Genomic DNA, 23,475 nt, shown 5'->3' on the forward strand with positions numbered 1-23,475 from the left:
CAGGATTCTTTTTTTTTAAGTGACAGATGTTTGAGAGGTAAACTATTGGCCAAGATTTGTCTATAATGCTTTCATTTTTTGAACCCATTAGGGAATGGTCAGATTCCAGAGTCTTTGCAGAGACATGCACCCTGCCCCTGCCCCTTTTCCAATGTTAAAAATCACACAACACCAGGTAGCTACCTGATGAAGGAGCAGCACTCAAAAACCCTATACTTCTAAATAAATGTGTTGGACTATAACCTGGTGTCGTGTGATTTTTAACTTTGTCCATCCTAGTCCAACACCGGCGCCTCAACCTCATGACCTTTTCCAATGAGTGAGTATGGTGTTCAAATCCCTCTTTGAAAGTCCCAATCCCTTTGTCCTTGCCATGTAATTGTTTTTAATTGCTTTTTGTTGAAGTCTACATCCAATGCCCTTTTCAAAACTTATTTTGAGTTTACCTCCACCATCCCTTCAGGATACAGCTGCCTGGGAAAGGTTGTTGTAAGGTTTATGCTCTGAAACAGTGAGCAATTTAACAATCACCAATGACCATCTTCACAAATCTGCAGCAGGCTTGTAGAGATTAAACTTTATTCCCAGAAATGAGTACTGCACAGTCCATGGTTAGACAATAATCAGATTGTTTATAACCTGGCACACAATTTAGCTGTAAATTACCAAGCACTGTAAATGCATACAGCAATTTCAGGTCTTATCTTTTGGAAAAAGGGTAGTGTCAGGCCTTGACTCTGTTTTTCAACACTTTGGATAACACATGCCAAATCTTTTTGCAAACAAAATATTTGAACAAACACAATCTCATTGGCCAGACTCAAAAGCAATATTGACATGGAAATTTGCTGCCTTGAAACAAAGCAGTTACCAATGAAACACTATTCTTAAAATCCCCAAACTGGTCAGGCCAGGATTTGGATTGAACAATGTCCAGATTGGATTAATTTGGACTTGCGGTTTGTTTTCTGTGCTGATCTTTGCTGTTTGTAAACACCCACGGTTCCAGTTTTGGGTTCCTCAGCGTTCAGTTCATCAGGCCTTATAGCCCAAGTTGGTTGTGGGGTTCGAATAGTCGGCGGGTCACCTTCTCTGCCAATCATGTAAACCTAAGATTACGTTATTAGTTTTTACAAACACTGTCTAATTGTCCGCGTGTGCACTGGAACAGATAGCTGATCCACCTTGAAGAATTGTTGAGTGCTTCACCTGGGATGCAAGGTTTATCATATGAAGAAAGACACAAGTTGGGCCCATATCCATGTGACTGTACAAGTGGGAGAGGAATTTTATTGATACGTATAGAAACATAGAAGATAAGAGCAGGAGTAGACCATTCGGCCCTTGAGTCTGCTCTGCCATTCAGCATGATCATGACTGATCATTGAGCTCAGTACCCAAATCCCACCTCCTCGCCTTGTTCCTTGAGCCCGTTAGCCACAAGAGCTTTCTCTATCTCCTTCTTAACAAGACATAATGTTTTGGCATCACCACTTTCTATGGCAGTGAATTCCACAGGCTCACTACTCTCTGGGTGAAGAAACCTCTCCTCATCTCAGTCCTGAAAGGTTTACCCCATATCCTTAAAATATTTCACCCCTCCACCTCCCCAGTTCTGGACTCCCCCACCACCAGGAACATCCTTCCTGCATCTAACCTGTCTAAATAGAACAGTACAGCACAGAATTTACCGTTTAACTGAACGTTCTCATTGATACAACCCTTAAAGGCACCACTTTGTGTACATTCTTGGTACAATTGTTGAGGGCTGTAGTCATGCTAGAATTTATAGATTTCTATGAGATCTCTCCCCCTCAAGATTCTAAACATGAGGGAATAAAATCCTAACCAATCAATCTCTCCTCATACATCAGTCCTGCCATCCCAGGAATCAGTTTGTAAACTTTTGCTGCACTCTCTCTATATCCTTCCTTCCTTAGATAAGGAATGGGATAGGAATTTTGCTTGCATCTTATCCTTGATTTTCAAATTTGACAGAGATAGTTTCCATATTTCCAAGATCCCTATTGAAAACAATGGCGAGTGTCTTCAGAATTTGTGATAGTTCAGTCTCAGAATCTGACAAGTGATTCATTTCAGCCCAGTTGAGTTTGATTTTCTACAACAATGCTGAGAGGAGAGTCAAGGACCAGAGTACTTAGTCTCAGAATGAAGGGGTGCCAATTTAAGACTGAGATGAGGAGATATTTTTTCTCTGAGAGGGTTGAGAGTCTTTGGAACTCTTTGCCACAGAGAGATACAGTGGTAGAGTTCTTGTATTTAAGGCTGAGATAGGTAGATTCTTGATCAGTCAGAGAATCAAGGGCTATGGGAACAACACAGAAAAGTGGATGTGAATAATTTTGGATCAGTTGTGATGGAATGGGCTTGAGGGACCCTAACCCCTTAAAAGGCAGAAAGGAAGCAGGAGAGAAGCAAGTTTTGGGAGGGAATTGCAGAGTTCAGAGCCTCAGCAGCAGAAAGAACGACCACTAGTGGTGAGACAATTAAAATCGTAGCTAAGCAGACAGGGATTTCAAGTTCCAAGCTGCCTGTCGAACCTCAGGAAACATTTCCAGCCCTCTGTACTGTCTTCTTATTACTACTGGTCTTTACTTGGGAACCCTGACACTAAGTCTTTGCCCTGATGTCAGCTGTGTGTCAGTGGACAGCATTCTAGCCTCAGAACCAGACAGGGGTCAAGGCTTATTGAAGGTCATTCTTGTGCAATACTGACAGGCTCCTGCACCACTGGAAGTGCTGTTGGTTGGTTGAGGCTTTATGCACATTCTCAAACGAACGTAAACCATCTCAGACTGCACTGGAATCATCCCTGCTGTTCTGGTCAATATATATCACTCAACCAGTGTCACTCAGACAGGATAACTTGTCATTTATCTCATTTGATTTTCATGAAATTGTGCTGTGTTCAAATTCACCGGCCTGTTTTCTCTTTATGACTACCCTTCAAAAGTAGTTCTGCAAAAGTCCTTTAGACTGTCCTAAGTTCATGAAAGCTGCACCATAAACCTAATTAAAACAGAGACCACTGGACATGCACAGGTTTAACAATGTCTATGGAGAGGAAAAGCAGAGTGAAAGGACATGACGTGAAATGTTAATTCTGTTTCTCTCTCCACAGATGCAGCCTGAATATTTCCTTGATTTTCCTATTTTCATTTTGGATCTTGTGCTCCTCGGGTATTTTACTTTTGCAAAAGGCAAAGTATTTTTATTTCATTTTCACTCTGTGTGACATGACCTTTTGATGATGTTGTGCCTGAGAGTGCAAGTCTTAACACTGTATCCAAGGGGAGGCAATGGTATTACCCCTGGTTTGTTAATCCAGAGATCCAGGGAATGTTCTGGGGAGTTGGATTTGAATCTCACCACGAACAAAGATGGAATTTGAACTCAATGGAAATCTGGAATTACGAGTGTAATGATGACCGTGAATTGATTGTTGGGGGAAAAGCCCATCTGAGTTCACTAGTGCCCTTTAGGGAAGGTAATTGCCATCCTTACCTAGTCTGGCCCACAGCAATCTGGTTAACTTTTAACTGTTTTCTGGGCCACTCAGAATGGGCACTAAATGATGGCCGAACCAGCGATGCCCACATTCCGTGAATGAATTTTTTAAAAGGCAACACATCGGTACTCCTTCGATACTGAACTGCATCTTACATTCAAGTTACTAGAGTAGGGCTGGAACCCACAACCTTTCGACTTGAAAACAAGAATGGTACCGACTGTGTCACAGCAAACACCTAAAAGAGGTAACCTTTCTTATCCATGTGGCTTTGCTCGGAGAACTCGGAAATTCCAAATTTTAAAAAAGAGTGCCATAGTGTTGATCTGAAAATCGTCCAAAGGTATTGAGGTTTCACATTGAACAGTAAGAGAAAGCTGACCCAGTTCACAACTCACCGTTCCATGTTTTGAAAAGACTGTGATGCTGCTCCTGTTCACAGGCGATTGGCACATGAACTGGAATTAAATGTTGCTCACAAGGAACCTACCATGCGAGACTAATGGGCTGAATCCTGGATTCTCATCCTCACTAGAACACTTGAGAAACGGAATTCTTCTTTAAATAGGGAAGAAATCAAGTCGACCTTTAAGCTTCTCATTGGAAAACTTAAAAATAGACCCTCCGTGCCTTCATTTTGATAGATTGCTATTTTAGCTTCTTAAAGGGATCATATTCTGACAAACATGTTTGCTCCTGAAGGAGAGACATGTTTTACCTGTAGAACAGAAAATCTTCTCCTTTCACAAGATTTATGTACCTTGATCCAGAAAAATAGTTTTCGGAACCATTCTAAAGACCCTCCTGCTCAACTACTATCCCCAGCTCCAAGGCTGTTTCCATTCTCTGTGAAGCACTGTGTTCTCTCTGGTGCTGAAACCCGAGCCAAATCTTCAAAAATTGCTGGCTTGGTACCTCCAACCAACTCCTTTCCATTGAACTTAACTCCAGTTGTGTCTCCTTGGGCCTTGCCAAGTTGACCGTGCTTATTTTGAAATCCTTGCCCCCACCCTTACTGTCCATCACGTCTGAACCACTGCCTCTTCCTTCTGGAATGTTCCCCACCCCAACACTTCTATCTTATTACTTTGAGTCTCTTTGAAACCTTCATATATAAAGAATCATCAGATTCAAAATGTGAATTCTATTTTGCTTTTCACAGACCTGGAGAGTTTTTCCTGTACTTTCTGTTTTTATTTCCGATTTCCAGCATGACTTTACCTTATCACCTGGCTGTCTAGTTTTAATGGTCTTCTTTAAGGCTCCTGACTTTGAGTGTCATGTACACCGCCAACACCTCTTTGCCTGTTTAGCTTCATCTGTTCTTTGTTCACTGTATCTTTTACATTGTCCTGAGGCACTTAAAGAAGGGCCTGTGCCCGAAACGTCGAATCTCCTGTTCCCTGGATGCTGCCTGACCTGCTGTGCTGTTCCAGCAATAAAGTTTCAACTTTGATCTCCAGCATCTGCAGACCTCACTTTCTCCTCCTGAGGCACTTAACAGCACTATTGAGATGTAATGTAGGAAATGCAACAAATAAATCATACAGAGCAAGATCCCACAAAGAGATAATGGACAGACCATCTAGTTTTGGTAATGTTGGGTTGAGGGATAGGAATTGCTGGGAACACAGGGGAATTTCCATGCTCTTTTTTGAAATAGTTCCACGGAATGTTTTACTTCCATCTGCAAGGACCAATTTAGTGTCCGACTGAAAAGCAAGTACCTCCAATGATGCAGTGCTCCTTTAGTAGTGAAGTGTCAGCCTAGGTTTTGGGCTCAAGTCTTCTGAATTGAGTCTTGAATACACAAAGTTCTTATGCAGAAATGAGTGTTGTCACCATTGTCATTGGCCCCGGTGCATGAGGCAGTATTTAGTCAGAAAAAAGGCTAGGTATTAGTTAATTTCAGGACAGGTTTGAAATTTCACAACTACTGAGATGTGATTGCCGTCACAAACAATCCCAAATAAGTACAGAATCAAGCCATTTAATCGGCTGAAGTTTATTCAGGTTACACATTTCTATTACCTCCCAGTGGCTGGCATGTCACTTATGCAATGTACTGATTTCCCAGACTTCATGACTCATTTTTGTCACTGGATCAGAGTCTAGGTATTTTGCAGCAAGTTACACGTCTCACCACTTCCCAAAACCACTCCGTCAACAATACCCACTTTGTACAAGTCAGAAGTAGTACTGATTACTGTCCACTTCGCTGGTAGGAAGCAGCTGCAATAGCGTTCAACAAGCTGGAGCTCAGCCAGGACAGAACAGTTCACTTGATTGGCACCTCACCCACTAGGTGAAACATTCACTTCCTCCACCACTGGCACACCTTGGCTGCAGTTTGTAATGTCTACAAGATACACTGCAACAACTCGCTAAAGCTTCTACGAAAGCACCTTCCAGACTCTCACTGCTGAGAAGGTCAAGGGCAGCAGGTGCTTCAGAACATGATTGCAACCGAGTTCCCTCCTAGTCATACACAGTGGCTCAGAAGTATATTGGTATTCCTTTCTCACTGCTGGGTTAAATCCTGAGACTCCCTCCCTGACAGCATCTTCACCACGCACACTGCAGGGTTTCAAGAAGATGGTCCACGTCTTGAGAATCAATCCCCAGTGCTTTCTGTATGTGTATACGATATATCTGTGCCTTCATATCAGAGAATGCCCAGTGATTTGTTTTGTTCTTAGAACAGTCAAGCACAGAATAAAGCTATTCAGCCCATTAAGACAATGTTAACTTTTTTGAAGAGCAGACCAGTTAGTCCATGGCCCCATTCTTCCCCCAGACCTCTCCAATATTACCCCCTGTAATGACTGAATTTGTGACTATTTGGATAGTGGCTTCTAAATCATAGAGTCACAGAGATGTATAACATGGGAACAGATCCTTCGGTCAAACTCGTCTGTACCATCTAGTCCCATTTGCCAGCACTTGCCCCATATCCCTCTAAACCTTTTTTATTCATATACCGATCCAGATGCCTCTTAAATCTTGTAATTGTACCAGCTTCTATCACTTCCTTTGACAGCTCATTACACACATGCACCACTCTTTGTGTGAAAACGTTGGCCCTTAAGTCACTTATAAATCTTTCCCCTCTCACCCTAAACCTATGCCGTCTAGTTCTGGACTTCCCCTGCCCAGGAAAGAGATCTTGTCTATTTATCCTATCCATGCCCCTCATGATTTTAAAAACATGTCCACTCATTGCAAAGAATTTATTTCTCATGCTGTCATTAATTCTTTTACCAACTGCCTTAAATCTTGACTGGATGTAGGTTTGCTCGCTGAGCTGGAGGGTTCATTTTCAGATGTTTCGTCACCATACTAAGTAACATCTTCAGTGAGCCTTCGGACATCTGAAAATGACCTCTCCAGCTCAGTGAGCAAACCTTCATCCAGAACCTCAACCTGAGCTACAAATCTTCTCAAAACTGGTTAAATCTTGAGTCCTTCAGCTACTGACCATTCAGCCATTGGAAACATGTTTTTTCTTTTCGTCCTGTCTCATCCTACCTTGATTTGGAGTAACCTTTGTTAACCTCTTCATTTTCTATGCTCCCAGTCAGACACCTCCAGTTTTTCACATCCCTGGAACCATTCCAATAAATCTCTTCTGCACTCTCTCCAAAGAGAGAGAACAGTTCCATTCTCAGCAGTGATACCTAGCATGTTCCAGCTGCTTCTTGATAATGGAAGATTTTTTTTTGGATGTTTTTGATGAGAAGGGAGTGCAGCCGAAGTTCAACAGAATGATTACTGGGATGGCAGATTTGTCCGACAAGGAGAGGCTGGGTCAACAGGGCTTCTACTCACGAGAGCTTAGACGAATGAGAGGGAATCTCAATTGAGATGCATAAATTCTGAGAGGGCTGGACAGACCGGATGCAGGAATGATGCCTCCTATGCCAGGGGGTGTCCAGAAAAAGAGGTCACAGTTTCGGGACATGTGATGGGCCCTTACAGTATGAGATGAGAAGAAATTGCTTCATTCAAAGATTGGTCAGGCTGTGGAATTCTTTACTGCAAAAGGCTGTGGAGGCCAAGTCACTGAGTATTTTTTACGAAGCAGTACATTTCTCGAGGCTAAAGCTGTCAAGGGGCATGGGGAGCAGCCATGGTCAGGTTGAATGACAGAGCAGGCTTGATAGGCTGAATGGCCTACCCTGATCCGAATTGTGTTTCTTTGGAAGGTTCCATTTTAAATAGCTATTCGCTGTAGCATCTCTGGTTACCGCACATGCACCAGAAAGTCTGCAGACTTATGCACAACTAAAACTAGTATATGAGTCAAAGGAAAAATAGAACAGTTCCTGGAATATCTGAGGTTATGAAACCTCCACAGCACCTGATCTGTAAAAGCAGTTTGGAATGGAGCGGGATGACATGTCAATATTTAATTACTTCAACACTGATGCGATGAGCTCTCTGAGGGCATTAGCAGCAGTTGTCAGTCTTGAGGAGCATTTAAAATTTGATCATGCCCTAATAAAAATAGGTAGCAAATAGCAGTGAGGAACATCCTGACCTTTGTCCAATGGTTCAACAATGCCTGTGGTGTGTGGAGTCTGCTATTTCAATGTGTGGCTCTGGGAAGGTGGCAGTCAAGAGACTACATAATTCCAAGGACTAGACCTTCATTGCTTATTGGGTAAACTCTTCCTTAGAGAAACATTGATTGTTTTGATCTGAGTCTAAATGTTAAAGGAATCTCACAGTCATCTGGAGGGCTTCAGTGTTATACATGTGAGCGATGTCAACTGAGAGGAATGAACTTGCATTCATATTGTGACTTTCTCATCTCTGAGTCAGAACACTGTGGCAACAAGTACTGCATCGGAAACTCGCCTCGCATAGTTTAGGCTCACGTTCAGTGCAGTACTGATGGAGTGCCTCAGTGCTACCTTTCATAGAAGACAACTAAACCAATGCCACCTGCCTTCACAGGTGGGTGTGAGAGATCTGCCACCCTTTAAAAGTAGATAAACAGGCGAGTGCCCTCTGGTGCCCTGGTCATTATTTGTCCTTCTGGGGTAGGGATTGCAACAAATGCTGGAAACTCCAAATAAGCTTTCAGCTTAGATCTGGCGGGCACAATGGCTCAGTGGCTAGCCTACTACCTCACAGCATCAGTAAACTGAGTTCAGTTCCACACTCGGTTGACTATCTGTGTGGAGTTTGCAATTGTCCCTGTATCTGGGTGCTCTACTTTCCTCCCACAGTCCAAAGATGTGCAGGTCAGGTGGATTGGCCATAGTTAATGTTGGCTAATGAGGTTTGGGTGGGAGTTCTTTAGAGGGACACCTCAAATTTTGGTGTCATCTGCAAACTTACCAACTATACCCCTTATACTCACATCCAAATCATTTATATAAGTGATGAAAAGTAGTGGAGCCAGCACCGATCCTTGTGGCACTCCACTGGTCACAGGCTTCCAGTCTGAAAAACAACCTCCATCACTACCTTTGAGCCAGTTCTGTATCCAAATGGCTAGTTCTCCCTGTATTCCATGAGAACCAACCTTGCTAACCAGTCTCCCATGGGGAACCTTGTCGAATGCCTTACTGAAGTCCATATAGATCACATCCACCGCTCTGTCCTCATCTCTATGACTGGATGGTCTCTTTCTACACTATGAGGATTCTAGATCTGGTGTTAAGGAGCCTTGAATAATGGACACTGCATTAGATTAATTTTGTGTCTTGCTTGTTCATCAACTCCAGCAGTGACAACTTGCCCCAAGATTTTGAGGCACATTTACCAGCTGCTGTCAGTTGTGAGGGATGGTCACAATCATACAGGGTGGGCTTGTGCTGCGGTGCCAGTAGTTCTGATTATTGTTTGTTAGCATCAGAGTTCCAGCTCTCCCTCTGCTATCTGCCTAGTGCCCCCACCCCCCAAAATATTCAAGACTTAAGCATTGCTGGATCCTTCTCCTCCCATCATTACTGGGACTGACTGGTGTGGGAATTGTCTAGTTACCCCTAAATCTGTGTTGACAAGGGAATATGAAGTGACTGATTCCATTCTGAGGGCACTCCGGCCTTACTAATGCCTCGCATAGTCAAAATCAAACGCAACATCTGTGTTTATCATTTTGGGGAAGTGGCAAAGTAACTTTGTGGTGACCCCTGGCTGCTCTCATAAACTTGATGGACAAGACACCAGCTGTTTTTCATCCTTCCTGCTGGCTGCGCTCAGACCCTGACCAGCGAGTGGTGTCAACTTTGATTGTGAACTGAAATTGCTATCAGCAAACATCCCTCCTCCAAATGTCCAACCCCATCTACTTTTTGATCCTTCTCCAACGTTCTTATCAATAATTCTCAAAAATAAAATTTACACTTTGTTGAATCACCCACATGAATTGCTTTCTGGGCAATCGCACAGTTTCTCGGAGTTTAATCCTTCATACCTGGGAACTCCAAAACCACTCCAGAGGGTTGCAATCCCTAAGATCGATATTAACCACTGAGCAGTGCAGCCAAGCTCATTGTGAACAATTCCCTCTTTTCCTCCACTCCAGCAGCCTATGCTGTACATGCAATAAGAGCACAAGAACTGGGAGCAGGAGTAGGCCATTCAGCCCCATGAGCCTGCTCCGTCATTCAGTACAATCATGGCTGATCTTATCTCAACCTCAACTCCACTTTCCTGCCTACTCTCTATAGCACTTTAACCCATTACTGATTAAAAATCTGCCTATCTCCTCCTTAAATGTACTCAATGTCCCAGTATCCACAACTCTGTGAGGTAGTGAATTCCACAGATTCACAGCCCTTTTAAATTTCTCCTCATCTATTTTAAATCTGCCACTCCTTATCCTAAAACTATTGCCTCTCATTCTAGATTGCCCCACAAGATAGGTATATGAATAGAAAGGGTTTGGAGGGATGTGGGCCGGGTGCTGGCAGGTGGGACATAGATTGGGCTGGGATATCTGGTCGGCATGGACGAGTTGAACCGAGGGGTCTGTTTCCATGCTGTACATTTCTATAACTCTCTGACTGTAAGAGGAAACATCCTCTCCACATCTATTTTGTCAATCCATTTTAGTATCCCATATACCTCAATTAGATCTCCTCTCATTCTTCTAAATTCTCTGACTCTATGACTCTATGTCAACATTAGAGTGGTGCTGGAAATGCACAGCAGGTCAAGCAGCATCTGAGGAGCAGGAAAATTGATAATTCGGGCAGGAGCTCTTCATCAGGAATCCCCGAAACGTCAATTTTCCTGCTCCTCGGATGCTGCCTGACCTGATGTGCATTTCCAGCACCACTCTAATCTTGACTCTAATCTTCAGCATCTGCAGTCCTCACTTTTGCCTCTATGACTCAATGTGCAAATTATCACAGAACTTTGAGAATAAATTCATAGGATATTGATATCATTGGCTCCTATATACCCAGAGAAGGTATGGATGATCTGCCTTTTGATATTGCTGCAGGTATGGAGGTGTAGACACACCCACAGTACTGTTGGAGAGATAGTTCCAGGATTTTAACCTAGTGACAGTGACGGAACAGGCAGTGTAGTTGTAAGTTGATGCATAGAGGATTGGTTCAGTAATAGAACACAGGAAATTGAGGTAAGAGAGCCATTTTCTGGATGGAGTGCCACAAGCAGCAATGCTGAGACCACAAGTATTTACAATATCTATTAATAACTTGGATGATGGAAATGAATGCACCATCACCAAGTTTGTGGATGATACAAAAATTAGTGAGAAGGACACAGTGACTGTTCGGGGGGATGTAGACTGGTTAAATTGGTTGATAATAAGTTGGCAGATGAGATGTAACAAGGGAAAATTAGCTTTGGCAGGAAGAATAGTCCGACTAAATATTGTTTAAATAGAGAATGGCTTCTCCTTCCTGAAATAAAGGCACATTAGCCACCTTCCAGTCTTTTGGCACCTCTCCTGTGGCTGTAGATGATATAACTATCGCTGCTGCAGGGCCCCGCAATTCTTTCCCTGACTTCCAACAACATCTTGTGATACACTTGATCAGATCCCACAGACTTATCCACCATTATGTTTTTTTAAGACCACCAGCACTTCCTCTTCTGTAACGTGGCCTGTTTTCAAGACATCAATATTTATTTCCCAGAGTTCCCTAGCCTTCATTTCTTTCACCATTGTAAAAACTGATGTGAAATATTTGTTTAGTATCTTTCCCATCTCATGTGATTTCACACATAGATGGCCCCGTTGATCTTTAAGAGGCCCTATTCTCTCCCTAGTTACTCTTAGTGTACTTATAGAATCTCTTCAGATTATCCTTAACCTTATCTGCCAAGACTATCTCAAATCCCCTTTTTGCCCTCCTGAATTCCCTCTTAAAGAATGCTCCTACACTACTTAAAGTCTTCAAGGGATTCACCTGATCCCAGTTGTCTATACCTAATTCTTGTTCTTGAGCAGAGCCTCAATATCTTTAGAACATAGAACATAGAACAGTACAGCACAGACCAGGCCCTTCAGCCCACGATGTTGTGCCGACCACTGATCCTCATGTATGCACCCTCAGATTTCTGTGACCATATGCATGTCCAGGAGTCTCTTAAATGTCCCCAATGACCCTGCCTCCACAACTGCTGCTGGCAACGCATTCCATGCTCTCACAACTCTCTGTGTAAAGAACCTGCCTCTGACATCCCCTCTATACTTTCCTCCAACCAGCTTAAAACTATGACCCCTCGTGTTAGTCATTTCTGTCCTGGGAAATAGTCTCTGGCTATCGATTCTATCTATGCCTCTCATTATCTTGTATACCTCAATTAGGTCCCCTCTCCTCCTCCTTTTCTCCAATGAAAAATTCCGAGCTCAGTCAACCTCTCCTCACAAGATAAGCCCTCCAATCCAGGCAGCATCCTGGTAAACCTCCTCTGAACCCTCTCCAAAGCATCCACATCTTTCTTATAATAGGGCGACCAGAACTGGACGCAGTATTCCAAGTGCGGTCTAACCAAAGTTTTATCGAGCTGCAACAAGATCTCACGACTCTTAAACTCAATCCCCCTGTTAATGAAAGCCAAAACACCATATGCTTTCTTAACAACCCTGTCCACCTGGGTGGCAATTTTAAGGGATCTATGTACCTGCACCTCAAGATCCCTCTGTCAAGAATCCTATCCTTAATCCTGTACTCAGCTTTCAAATTTGACCTTCCAAAATGCATCACCTCGCATTTATCCAGGTTGAAATCCATCTGCCACCTCTCAGCCCATCTCTGCATCTTGTCAATGTCACACTGCAGCCTACAACAGCCCTCTATACTGTCAACAACACCTCCAACCTTTGTGTCATCTGCAAACTTGCTGACCCATCCTTCAATCCCCTCATCCAAGTCATTAATAAAAATTACAAACAATAGAGGCCCAAGGACAGAGCCTTGTGGAACACCAATCACCACAGACTTCCAGGCAGAATATTTTCCTTCTACTACCACTCGCTGTCTTCTGTTGGCCAGCCAATTCTGTATCCAGACAGCTATGTTCCCCTTAATCCCATTCCTCCTGACCTTCTGAATGAGCCTACTATGGGGAACCTTATCAAATGCCTTGCTAAAGTCCACATCCACCACATCCACAGCTCGACCCTCATCAACTTTGCTAGTCACATCCTCAAAGAACTCGATAAGGTTTGTGAGGCATGACCTGCCCCTCACAAAGCCGTGTTGACTGCATTTAATCAAGCCATGCTCTTCCAGATGGTCATAAATCCTATCCCTCAGAATCCTTTCTAACACCTTGCAGACGACAGATGTGAGACTTACTGGTCTGTAATTGCTGGGGATTTCTCTATTTCTTTTCTTGAAGAGAGGAATTACATTTGCCTCTCTCCAGTCCTCAGGTATGACTCCAGTGGAGAGCGAGGATGAAAAGATCTTTGCAAGTGGCGAAGCAATTGCATTTCTCGTTTCCCAAAGCAGCCGAGGACAAATCTGGTCCGGGCCTGGCGACTTGTCAATCTTAATGTTTGACAAAATTTTCAGCACATCAGCTTCTTCTATCTCTATCCATTTCAGCATGCACACCTGCTCTTCATGGGTTTCATTCACTATCTTTATTCATCATTGTTCCCTTCTCTTACCAGCCCTATCCTTTACAGGCCTGTGAAATATTGTTATCTCACATTTGCAAGCCTCCTACTTGCCAGTTGTCCCTCAACCTGTGAACAGTTTACTCCAATCAACTTTGGAAAGTTCCTATCTCATACCATCAAAATTTGCCTTACCCCAGTTGAGAACTTTATTAGGAGCTTTTGCTAAAACTGTACAAGGCACTAGTCAGACCACACTTGGAATAATGTGGCTTTTTCTCTTAGGAAAGATCTTGGGGGTAGACAAGAGAAGGTTCACTAAGTTGATTCCAGGTCTGGAGGAGTTTTCTTGCAAGGGCAGGTTGAGTAGGTTAAACCCCTACTCAGTGGAATAAGAGTGAGAGGAGACCTTATTTAACCATGCAAGGTCATTTGGTGATTTGACTAGGTAGATGCAGAAGGGTTGTTTCCCCTTTTGAGAGAGAGGGTGTAATCTCAGAGGAAGGAGTCACTCGTTGACAACAGGGATGAAAAGGATTTTGTTCTCTCAGAGGGTAGTCAATCTGTGGAATTCTTTACTACAGAGGGCTGTCGAGGCTTAGTCATTACATATGTTCAAGACTGAGACAGATAGATTTTTAATCAGAAAGCGAATCAAGAGATTATGGAGATAAGTCAGCAAAGTGGAATTGAGGATAATCAGATAAATTATGAGTGGTGGAGCAGACTCGATGGGCCAAATGGTCTATTTTTGCTCCTACGTCTTATGGTCTTATAAGTCAGGATGGTATGTGGCCAAGAGGAGAACTTGGTGGTAGTGGTAGTCCTATGCATCTGTTGTTCTTGTCCTTCCAGGTGATAGAAGTTACGGCTTTTAAAGGTTCTGTCGAAGGACTCGTGTTGAGATACTGCAGCCTGCCTTGTAGATGGTACACTGTGGTGAAGGGTGTGAATGTTGAATGTTGTGGGGTGACAGTGAAGCAGGCAACTATGTCCTGGCTGTTATCAATATCTGGGCGGCATGGTGGCTCAGTGGTTAGCACTGCAGCCTCACAGTGCCAGAGACCCGGGTTTGATTCCAGCCTTGGGCGACTGTTTAGAGTTTGCACATTCTCCCCGTGTCTGTGTGAGTTACCTCCGGGTGCTCTAGTTTCCTCCCACAATCCAGAGATGTGCAGGTTAGGTGAATTGGCCATTCTAAATTGCCTGTAGAGTTAGATGCTTTAGTCAGAGGGAAATAGGTCTGGGTGGGGGCCAAATGGCCTGTCCCACACTGTAGATAATCTAATCTAATCCTTGAGACTGTCAGTGGAGCTTCACCAATCCAGACAATTGGGGAGTATCTCATCTCACTTCTGGCTTGTGTCTTGCAGATGGCAGACTGGTTTTGGGGGGTTAGGAGCTAATGCTGCAGAATTTCCAGCCTCTGGCGTGCTCTTAAGACACTAAGAAATAGGAGTCCACTCTGCCATTCAATCATGGTTGACGGGCATTTCAACGCCACGTACACGCACTTTCCCCGTATCCCTTAATTCCTTGCAAAATTAAGAATTTAAGTCTTGTAGCTACATACAGGTCCAGTTCAGTTTCCAGTCACTGATAACCCCCGGGGTATTTATAGTGCGTTACTATTGACCAGAAGCTGAACAGGACCAGGTGGCGTGACCTGCAGACATGTTTCCAGCGTTTGTTTTCATGTCTGGACTGAATGGGGAGTTTGCTGTGTGGAACTTCGCCTCCAGGACAGGGTATTAAACGGCAGTGGGGAGGGGTGCTCAAAAGTGTTTGTTAGCATTGAGGTCAACGAGGCGTTACTGTGGATAGCCGGTGCTCCAAGAGGACTGGCTGTTGGGAGGACAGTATACTGGAGTAGCCCTCCTCTCTCTCTCTCCTGGCTCGGCACCACCCCTCTGTATATAACCAGTCGCCCTGACCACAAGCACTGCTCTGGGCAGCAATCGTTCAGTCCCTATCCGTCACCCTCCTCCAGCCTAGTCCCTCATCGAGAGCATGGCGTGTGAAGTTGTGCCTGCAATGCAAAGGTAGAGGGTTTTATTCCCATTTCTCCTTAAGTTAATGCCTCCGTTCAGTGTGGATTTGGTTTAAACGCGGCGTGTGTGATTTCCAGCAACTCTGTGACTTTCGCGAGGTTTCGATTCTCTTTCTACTCATGTCTATTTCTAGTCTTTTTTCAGTTCTTTGAAATTTTCCGCCAGTTTCTGCAATGTTGTTATAACAAAAGATAAATGAAATATTGACGCCTTGTATTAAATCCTGGTCTAAACGTGGGCGGGGGGGGGGAGAGATGATGCTGAAGAATACAGCGAGATTAATTTGTAAATTATTGTAATTTCTACTCTCGTCTTTCCACCTCCCCTCCCCCAACCCCTGCTGTATGAGACAGCAGCTGGATACATTGTGGCCAGAAACAAATGTAACGAAACCGAAGTACTTTCTACTGTGTGGTGATTCTGTGAAAGTGTTTACTCCTAATCATTATCCTCGCACCCATTTATAAGCATCTGGAATCCTTGCAATATGTAACTGTTAATGAAAAGCCAAACTCATCTTTAATGGTAAATCTGAGATGGGAAAATGCAGGGGGAGCTCTACCATTGAGCATGGGCTGGGGGAGAGACAGACTGAAGGTGAACGTATAGGCTGGCTCCGATTTTACTCGCGGTGAGGTGGGTGTCTCTGCCGGTTTTACGCCTGAGTTCACACAGACACGACAGAAGCATTCCTGAACTCCTCCATCCCTCCTCCCCCCCCCCCCCAAGCCAGGGAACTCCAGAGAAGTGCCCCCTGAAGAGTGAGTGGTTGGGTTTGAGATCTTACTGAGTTGATCCTTCAGGGACTTCTTCATTTCTGACGAGGATTTCAAAGCTTCTCTGTTCGCTCTTGTTGCTGCCATCTTCTTCGTGGAGAGCTTCGGAAAGGCTAACTTCTCCAGTATAGCCTAAAGGACGGCATGTTGTCCCAGTGGTTAGGCCTGCTGCCTCTCAATGCCAGGGACCCATGTTTGATTCCAACCTCGGGTGACCGTGTGGAGTTTACCCCTAATCTGTGTGGGTTTCCTCCCACATTGTTTAGGGATTTGCAGGCTTAGGTGGGTTTTCCATTTCCATGAGGAAATAAAGGGTGAACTCGATTGGCCGAATGTCCTGCTTTCACACTATAGGGATTTGGTAATATGGTACTGACGCTGCTTCTGTAAGTGTCACTTTTCTCCATTGTATGCTAGACAAGCTGAGAGAGATACAGAACCCTCTATTTGAGGGGGGCTGACTTTCCACAGGGGATTCCCCTCTGTCTTAACTTTGTCTGTAAAATCCTCAATAATCCCAGATAGCACTTTCCACTGCAATTTCTGTGGAATTTCCCTGCTTAATTTCATTCCAAGTTGCACTACCAGGAGAAGCATAGTTGTTTAGTGTTCTTTGAAATAATAAATTGCAGGAAGTCAAAACAGAAATGGCTGGAAAATCTCAGACAATTAGCAGCATCTGTGGAGAAAGAAACAAAGTAAAGTTTTGACTCCGATATGAGTCTTATCTGAACAAGAAAGTGATCTGAAGATATATAGGCCTCAAAATCTTAACTTGTCCAAGTTTAGGAATTGATTTGAAAAAGGTGTATCAATATGTTAGGGTGGCATGGTGGCTCAGCAGTTAGCACTGCTGCATCACAGCACCAGGGTCCCAGGTTCAATTCCAGCATTGGGTGACTGTCTGTGTGGAGTTTGCACATTCTCCCCGTGTCTGCGTGGGTTTCCTCTGTGTGCTCCAATTTCCTCCCACAGTCCAAAGATGTGCAAGTCATGTGAATTGGCCATGATAAATTGCCCGTAGTGTTAGGTGCATTAGTCAAAGGGAAATGGGTCTGGGTGGGTTACTCTTCGGAGGGTCGATGTGGACTTGTTAGGCCGAAAGGCCTGTTTCCACACTACAGGTAATCTAATCATGCCAGTTTAGGCAATCTTCTGGATACTTTGTTCATGTCAAGTTCTGAATCCATGTTTGATTCCGTAAATGATTGAGATCAGGAGACCTTAAGAATCATCTGCGGAATAACTTCCTTGTTCATGTTGAGCAGTCATATTAGTGTTCATGTTAATGGTGTCTGAAAGGAAAGAATTTTCTTAAAGGAGAGGTGACCAGATAAAGTTTCAGAATCAACAAGGTTACCCTGAAGAGTGTGGGTGAGCTCGTGAGCATAACTCACAGCAAATCGCCAATAAATCCAATTCGAGAGAGACGTATTTTCCCAGAGGTTGTTGAGAATGTGATTACAACCTGCAGTAGCTGAGATGGATGGCATTAACAAAAGGAATCTGGACAAGTGCATAAGAGAGAAATTATTATTTGGCAAATGCAAATCCCTGAAGCCAAGCAGTCATCTCGTCATTTGTTGTGTTTTAAAGTGATTAGTCCACCACTTAGGATGTACAGCATTGTTGTGTTCCTCCACCAGTACAGAATTTTTTTTTGTATAGTTGCACATATTGTTTCTTTTTTCTCCTCTGGGGATAGGTGGATGGATACTGAGGCTGATTGTCAGTCCATAAGCAACATTCTTCTGTAACCTGGAAGGGATTTGAACCAGTTTCTGACCAGAGGGGCAGCAGGGTCACTATCACTGCACCACCAGATATCTGAGGATACGCTGATATGGTGAGGTGAAATATCGTGGGAGCACAAACACAGCACGATGTCAGTTACATTGGAAGAGTAGGAGGCTGCTCAGCCCCTCAAGGTTGTTCTGCCTGTTGGATAGAATGATTTGTTGGTGTGCTGCAAATTTGATTAAATTCTACAAAATAAACAGCATTTCTAATTGCAACAGATAAAAAAACACAAAGAAATATGGATGCTGGAAATCAGAAACAAAACCAGAAATTGCTGGAAAATCTCAACAGGTCTGGCAGCATCTGTGAAGAGAAATCAAAGTCAATGTTTCAGGTCCAGTGACCCTTCTTCAGAACTACTGTTCTTTTATGTTAAATGAAGTGCAGATAAAGTGCTGCTTCAACTGGAAGGTGTATTTAGGTCCTTCGATAGTGAGGAGGGAAGAAGTAAATGGGCAAGTGTTGCGACTTCTGCGGTTGCAGGGGAAGATGCCGTAGGGGTGTGGGGAGATGTTGGGAGTGGAGGAAGAGTGGACCAGGATGTTCTGGATGGAACAGTCCTTGCAGAATGCTGACATTGGAGGGGAGAGGAAGAGAATATGTCTGGTGGTGGAATCCTGCTGGAGATGGCAGAAATGGCATCTAATGATCCTCTGTATATGGATGTTGGTGGGACATGGGGGGGACCCCATCACTGTTGCATGAGGGAAGGGAGTGTTGAGGGCTGAAGTGCAGGAAATGGGTCGGAAACCGGCTGAGGGCTCTGTCAACCATGGTGCTAGGGAATCCTCGGTTGAGGAAAAAGGTGGACATTTTGGAGGCATCCTTGTGGAAGTTGGCCTCATCACAACAGATGTGACGGAGGCAGAGGAACTGGAAGAATAGAAAGGAGTCTGTATAGGAAGCAAGGTGTAAGGATGTATAGTCAAGGTGACTATGGGAGTCAATGGATTTGTAGTAAATATTGGTAGCCAGACTCTCCCCAGAAATGGACACAGATGGGAAGGAAGGAGTCAAAGATGAACCAGGTGAAGGTGAGAGCTGGTTAGAAATAGGAAGCAAAATAGATGAAGTTTTCCAATTCCGAATGAGACAGAGAAACTGCACTGATGATGTCATCAATATACCAGGCAAAGATTTGTGGATGGGAGACCAAGTAAGACTGGATCAGTGAATGTTCCACATACCCCACAAAGAGGCAGGCATAACTGGAGCCAATGTGGGTACCCATGGTCACCTCTCTGACCTGAAGAAAATGAGCAGAGTTAAGAGAAGTGTTTCAGGGTGAGGATAAGCTTGGCCAGGCGGAGGAGGGTGGTGGGTCCAGATCTTTTTTCCATCAAGAAGCAGACAGCCCTGAGACCATCCTGATGGGGTATGGACATGTAAAGGGATTGCATGTCCATGGTTAAGAGCAGTCAGCTAAAGCACCGGAAATTAAAGATTCTGAAATTCTGAAACTGACATAAAGTGTCAAAGGAACCACGGATGTAAATGGGAAGGGGAGAAAAATAAACGAGTCGAGGCAGGAAGTGATGAGTTCTGTGGGGCAGGAGCAGGCAGAAATAATAGGTTTGCTGGGGCAGTTCTGTTTGTGTGGATTTTGGGAAGGAGGTAGAAGCGAGCTACGTGGGGCTGGGAGACTATCCACTTGGAGACAGCGGAGGGGGATCACCAGATGAAATAACAGATGACTATTATGGACACAAAGGCCTAATGTTCCATGGAAAGGTCATGGTTCGGGGAGAAAGGTAGAGGTAAGAGAGCTGGCACTCAACTTCTGCAATGTAGAGGTCACTCCACCAGACTACAACAGCACCACCCTTATCGACAGGCTTAATGACAAAGTCCGGGTTGGATCTGAGAGCACGGACTGCAATCAGTTCACAGGGAGATAGTTTGGACTGGGTAAGGGCCAGTAGAGAAATTGAGGTGACCAATGTCCCATCGACTGTTCTCAAAGAACCGATTTGAGTGCAGGCAAAAGACCAGATGGAGGGTCCAGCTGGAGGGAGATTGTTGGAGGTGGGTGAAGGGGTCTGTGGAACGGGGAGAGGACTCTTGTCCAACGAAATGGGCACGGAGGCGAAGATAATGGAAGAAAGCTCCAGTTCTGAAGAAGAGTCACTGGCCCTGAAACATTAACTCTGATTTCTCTCCACAGATGCTGCCAGACCTGCTGAGCTTTTCCAGCAATTTCTGGTTTTGTTTCGGATTGCAATATTATACTTAATTCTAATTTATATTCTATATTCGTAGTATGGAGAGGATTCTTTGGTTTTTCAGGATATTGTACAGCAGAGAGTGAGTTTCACCCTTTCCAGACAGATTTAATCACTGCCTTAAATCCCATAGCCTCTATCTCCTCATAGTTCTCTCAATGAGGAGGAGTGTTTCCACAATTGATTTCTAGCATACCACTGGGGATTTATAGAATGCTAGTAAGGAGCGCATCAATTTCAAATGTTCTTGCAACAAGTAGCACCAGCCTCCGCCCCTGAAATACATGTAACTTAAGAAATTAGATTTATTTTCATGTCATGTATACTCATGTTTGCCTGCAGCACCCGTTATGTAACTTATGGCTGAGAGGACAACGTTAGACGACTGTAATTCAGTCTTGAGTTTCAGGTGGCATTCAGGAACCACTCCAAGTTTGTGCCCTCATCTGAATTTCTCAACAAAGTCATCGCTCCCTGCGCCCACCCCACCCCCACTTTAACTTGGAGGTGCTCATCTCATAGGGGTAAAGATGAAGAAATAACTTGCCTCCATTCTCACCTCAAAGCATCGCAAGGTATGTCACACAGCTCGGGAAGTCCTTCACCTTCAGAAAATACAGGTGTTCATTTGCACACAGCAAGCTCCCACAACTGAGCTTGCAATTTATAACTACAGGATAGAAACAGAGTGACGGCACAATGCTATGACTTAGAGTCATAGAGCTGTACAGCACGGTAACAGACCTTTCAGTCCAACTCGTCCATCCAACCAGATACCCTAACTTAATCTAGTCCCATTTGCCAGAATTTGGCCCATATTCCTCTAAATCCTTCTAATTCATGTACCTATCCAGGTGCCTTTTATGTGTACAAAGTTAAAAAAGTTCACCAGGTTATAGTTTATTTGGAAGCACAAGCTTTCAGAGTGCTGCTCCTTGATCAGTTGGAAGACCATTTGATGAAAGAGCTCCGCTCCGAAAGCTACTGTGCTTCCAATTAAACCTGTTGGACTATAACCTGGTGTTGTGATTTTTAACTTTGTACACCCCAGTCCAACACCGGCACCTCCAAATCATGACTTTTATGTGTTGTATTTGTACCAGCCTCCACCACTGCCTCTGGCAGCTCATTCCATACAAGCACCACCGTCTGCATGAAAAGGTTGCTCCTTAGATCCCATTTAAATCTTTCCCCTCTCACCTTAAACCTATGCTGTCGAATGTTTGGTCAAAGTTTTTTGCAATCTGTGAATGTCAATCTGGTGTGCTTTCAGTTGCATGTTCTCAGTTCCTGGTTATAGGCATTCCTTGTAGGTGAATTTCTCCTCCATTGGATTGCCTCAGCAACAAACTTCAGCCAAAGTTAAAAATCACACAACACGAGGTTATAGTCCAACAGGTTTATTTGGAAGCACTAGCTTTCAGAGCCCTAATGCTTCCAATAAACCTGTTGGACTATAACCTTGTGTTGTGTAATTTTTAACTGTATCCACTCCAACACCGGCATCTCCACACCAAAACCTCAGCCAGGAATTGTCAAGCAAAAGAGCTGCTGTTTTGAACTTTAAAGATCAGTCATGTGAAACAACAGTTGTAAACTGTGGGCGGCACGGTGGCACAGTGGTTAGCACTGCTGCCTCACAGCGCCTGAGACACTGGTTCAATTCCTGCCTCAGGCGACTAACTGTGTGGAGTCTGCACGTTCTCCCCGTGTCTGCGTGGGTTTCCTCCGGGTGCTCCGGTTTCCTCCCACAGTACAAAGATGTGCAGGTCAGGTGAATTGGCCATGCTAAATTGCCCATAGTGTTAGTTAAGGGGTAAATGTAAGGGTATGGGTGGGTTGCGCTTCGGCGGGTCGGTGTGGACTGGTTGGGCCGAAGGGCCTGTTTCCACACTGTAATGTAATGTAATCTAATCTAATCTAAACCACAGGATTAAGTTCTATATAATAATAGACATGACAAATGATCTTATTTGGGGGATATTTGATGTGTTTTCATAACTAACGGTGAAAGAGATCCCCAGTACTAAAGTGTAAAAATCTCATTTGGAAGTTATAACATGGTGATATTGAATGATGTGTACTTTACTGAGCTGCTGTAAAATTATAAAATAAAGACACATTTGCATTTCTGTAAAACCTTTTACAAACCTGAGTATCCCAAAGCATATTACTGCCAATGAACCACTTATGTGGAACATAATCATGATTGTAATGTATGAAACCTGGCATCCAATGTATACACAACAAGCTTCTAAAAGTAGTAAAGCAATCCGAAAGATAGTCAATTTTGTATGTATTAATTAGAGTCATAGAGATGTACAGCATGGAAACAGATCCTTCGGTCCAACCCGTCCATGCCGACCAGATATCTCAACCCAATCTAGTCCCACCTGCCAGCACCCGGCCCATATCCCTCCAAACCCTTCCTATTCGTATACCCATCCAAATGCCTCTTAAATGTTGCAATGGCACCAGCCTCCACCACTTCCTCTGGCAGCTCATTCCATACATGTACCATGCTCTGTGTAGAAAACGTTGCCCCGTAAGTTTCTTTTTATATCTTTCCCCTCTCACCCTAAACCTATGCCCTCTAGTTCTGGACTCCCAGACCCCAGGGAAAAGAATTTGCCTATTTATCCTATGATGCCCCTCAAATTTTGTGAACCTCTATAAGGTCACCCCTCAGTCTCTGACACTGCAGGGAAAACAGCCCCAGCATGTTCATGTTCAACCTCTTCCTATAGCTCAAATCCTCCAACCCTGGCAACATCCTTGTAAATCTTTTCTGAATCTCTTCAAGTTTCACAACCTCTTTCCAATAGGAAGGAGACCAGAATTGCACGCAATATTCCAACAGTGGCCTAACCAATGTTCTGTACAGCCGCAACATGAACTCCCAACTCCTGTACTCATTACTCTGACCAATAAAGGAAAGCATACCAAACGCCTTCTTCACTATCCTATCTACCTGCAACTCCACTTTCAAGGAGCTATGAACCTGCACTCCAAGGTCTCTTTGTTCAGCAACACTCCC

The 23,475-nt window shown here is 44.0% G+C and overlaps 1 protein-coding gene and 1 long non-coding RNA gene across 4 annotated transcripts in view; one reads left to right on the forward strand and one right to left on the reverse strand.

The window, feature by feature from the left end:
• Positions 1–4,317, reverse strand: part of LOC122539485 (uncharacterized) — a 41,650-nt gene extending 37,333 nt beyond the window's left edge. The window contains exon 1 of the long non-coding RNA XR_015753306.1: positions 3,928–4,317. This is a non-coding gene — a long non-coding RNA (uncharacterized LOC122539485). The remainder of the gene's footprint in view (positions 1–3,927) is intronic.
• fam13a (family with sequence similarity 13 member A) overlaps positions 1–23,475 on the forward strand; it is a 223,677-nt gene that overhangs the window by 137,634 nt on the left and 62,568 nt on the right. The gene's annotated exons all lie outside the window — the stretch shown is intronic.

Source organism: Chiloscyllium plagiosum, unplaced genomic scaffold, assembly GCF_037043375.1.
Source record: "Chiloscyllium plagiosum isolate Xiang-an unplaced genomic scaffold, Cpla_swu_hap1 HiC_scaffold_36, whole genome shotgun sequence".
NCBI lineage: Eukaryota > Metazoa > Chordata > Chondrichthyes > Orectolobiformes > Hemiscylliidae > Chiloscyllium > Chiloscyllium plagiosum.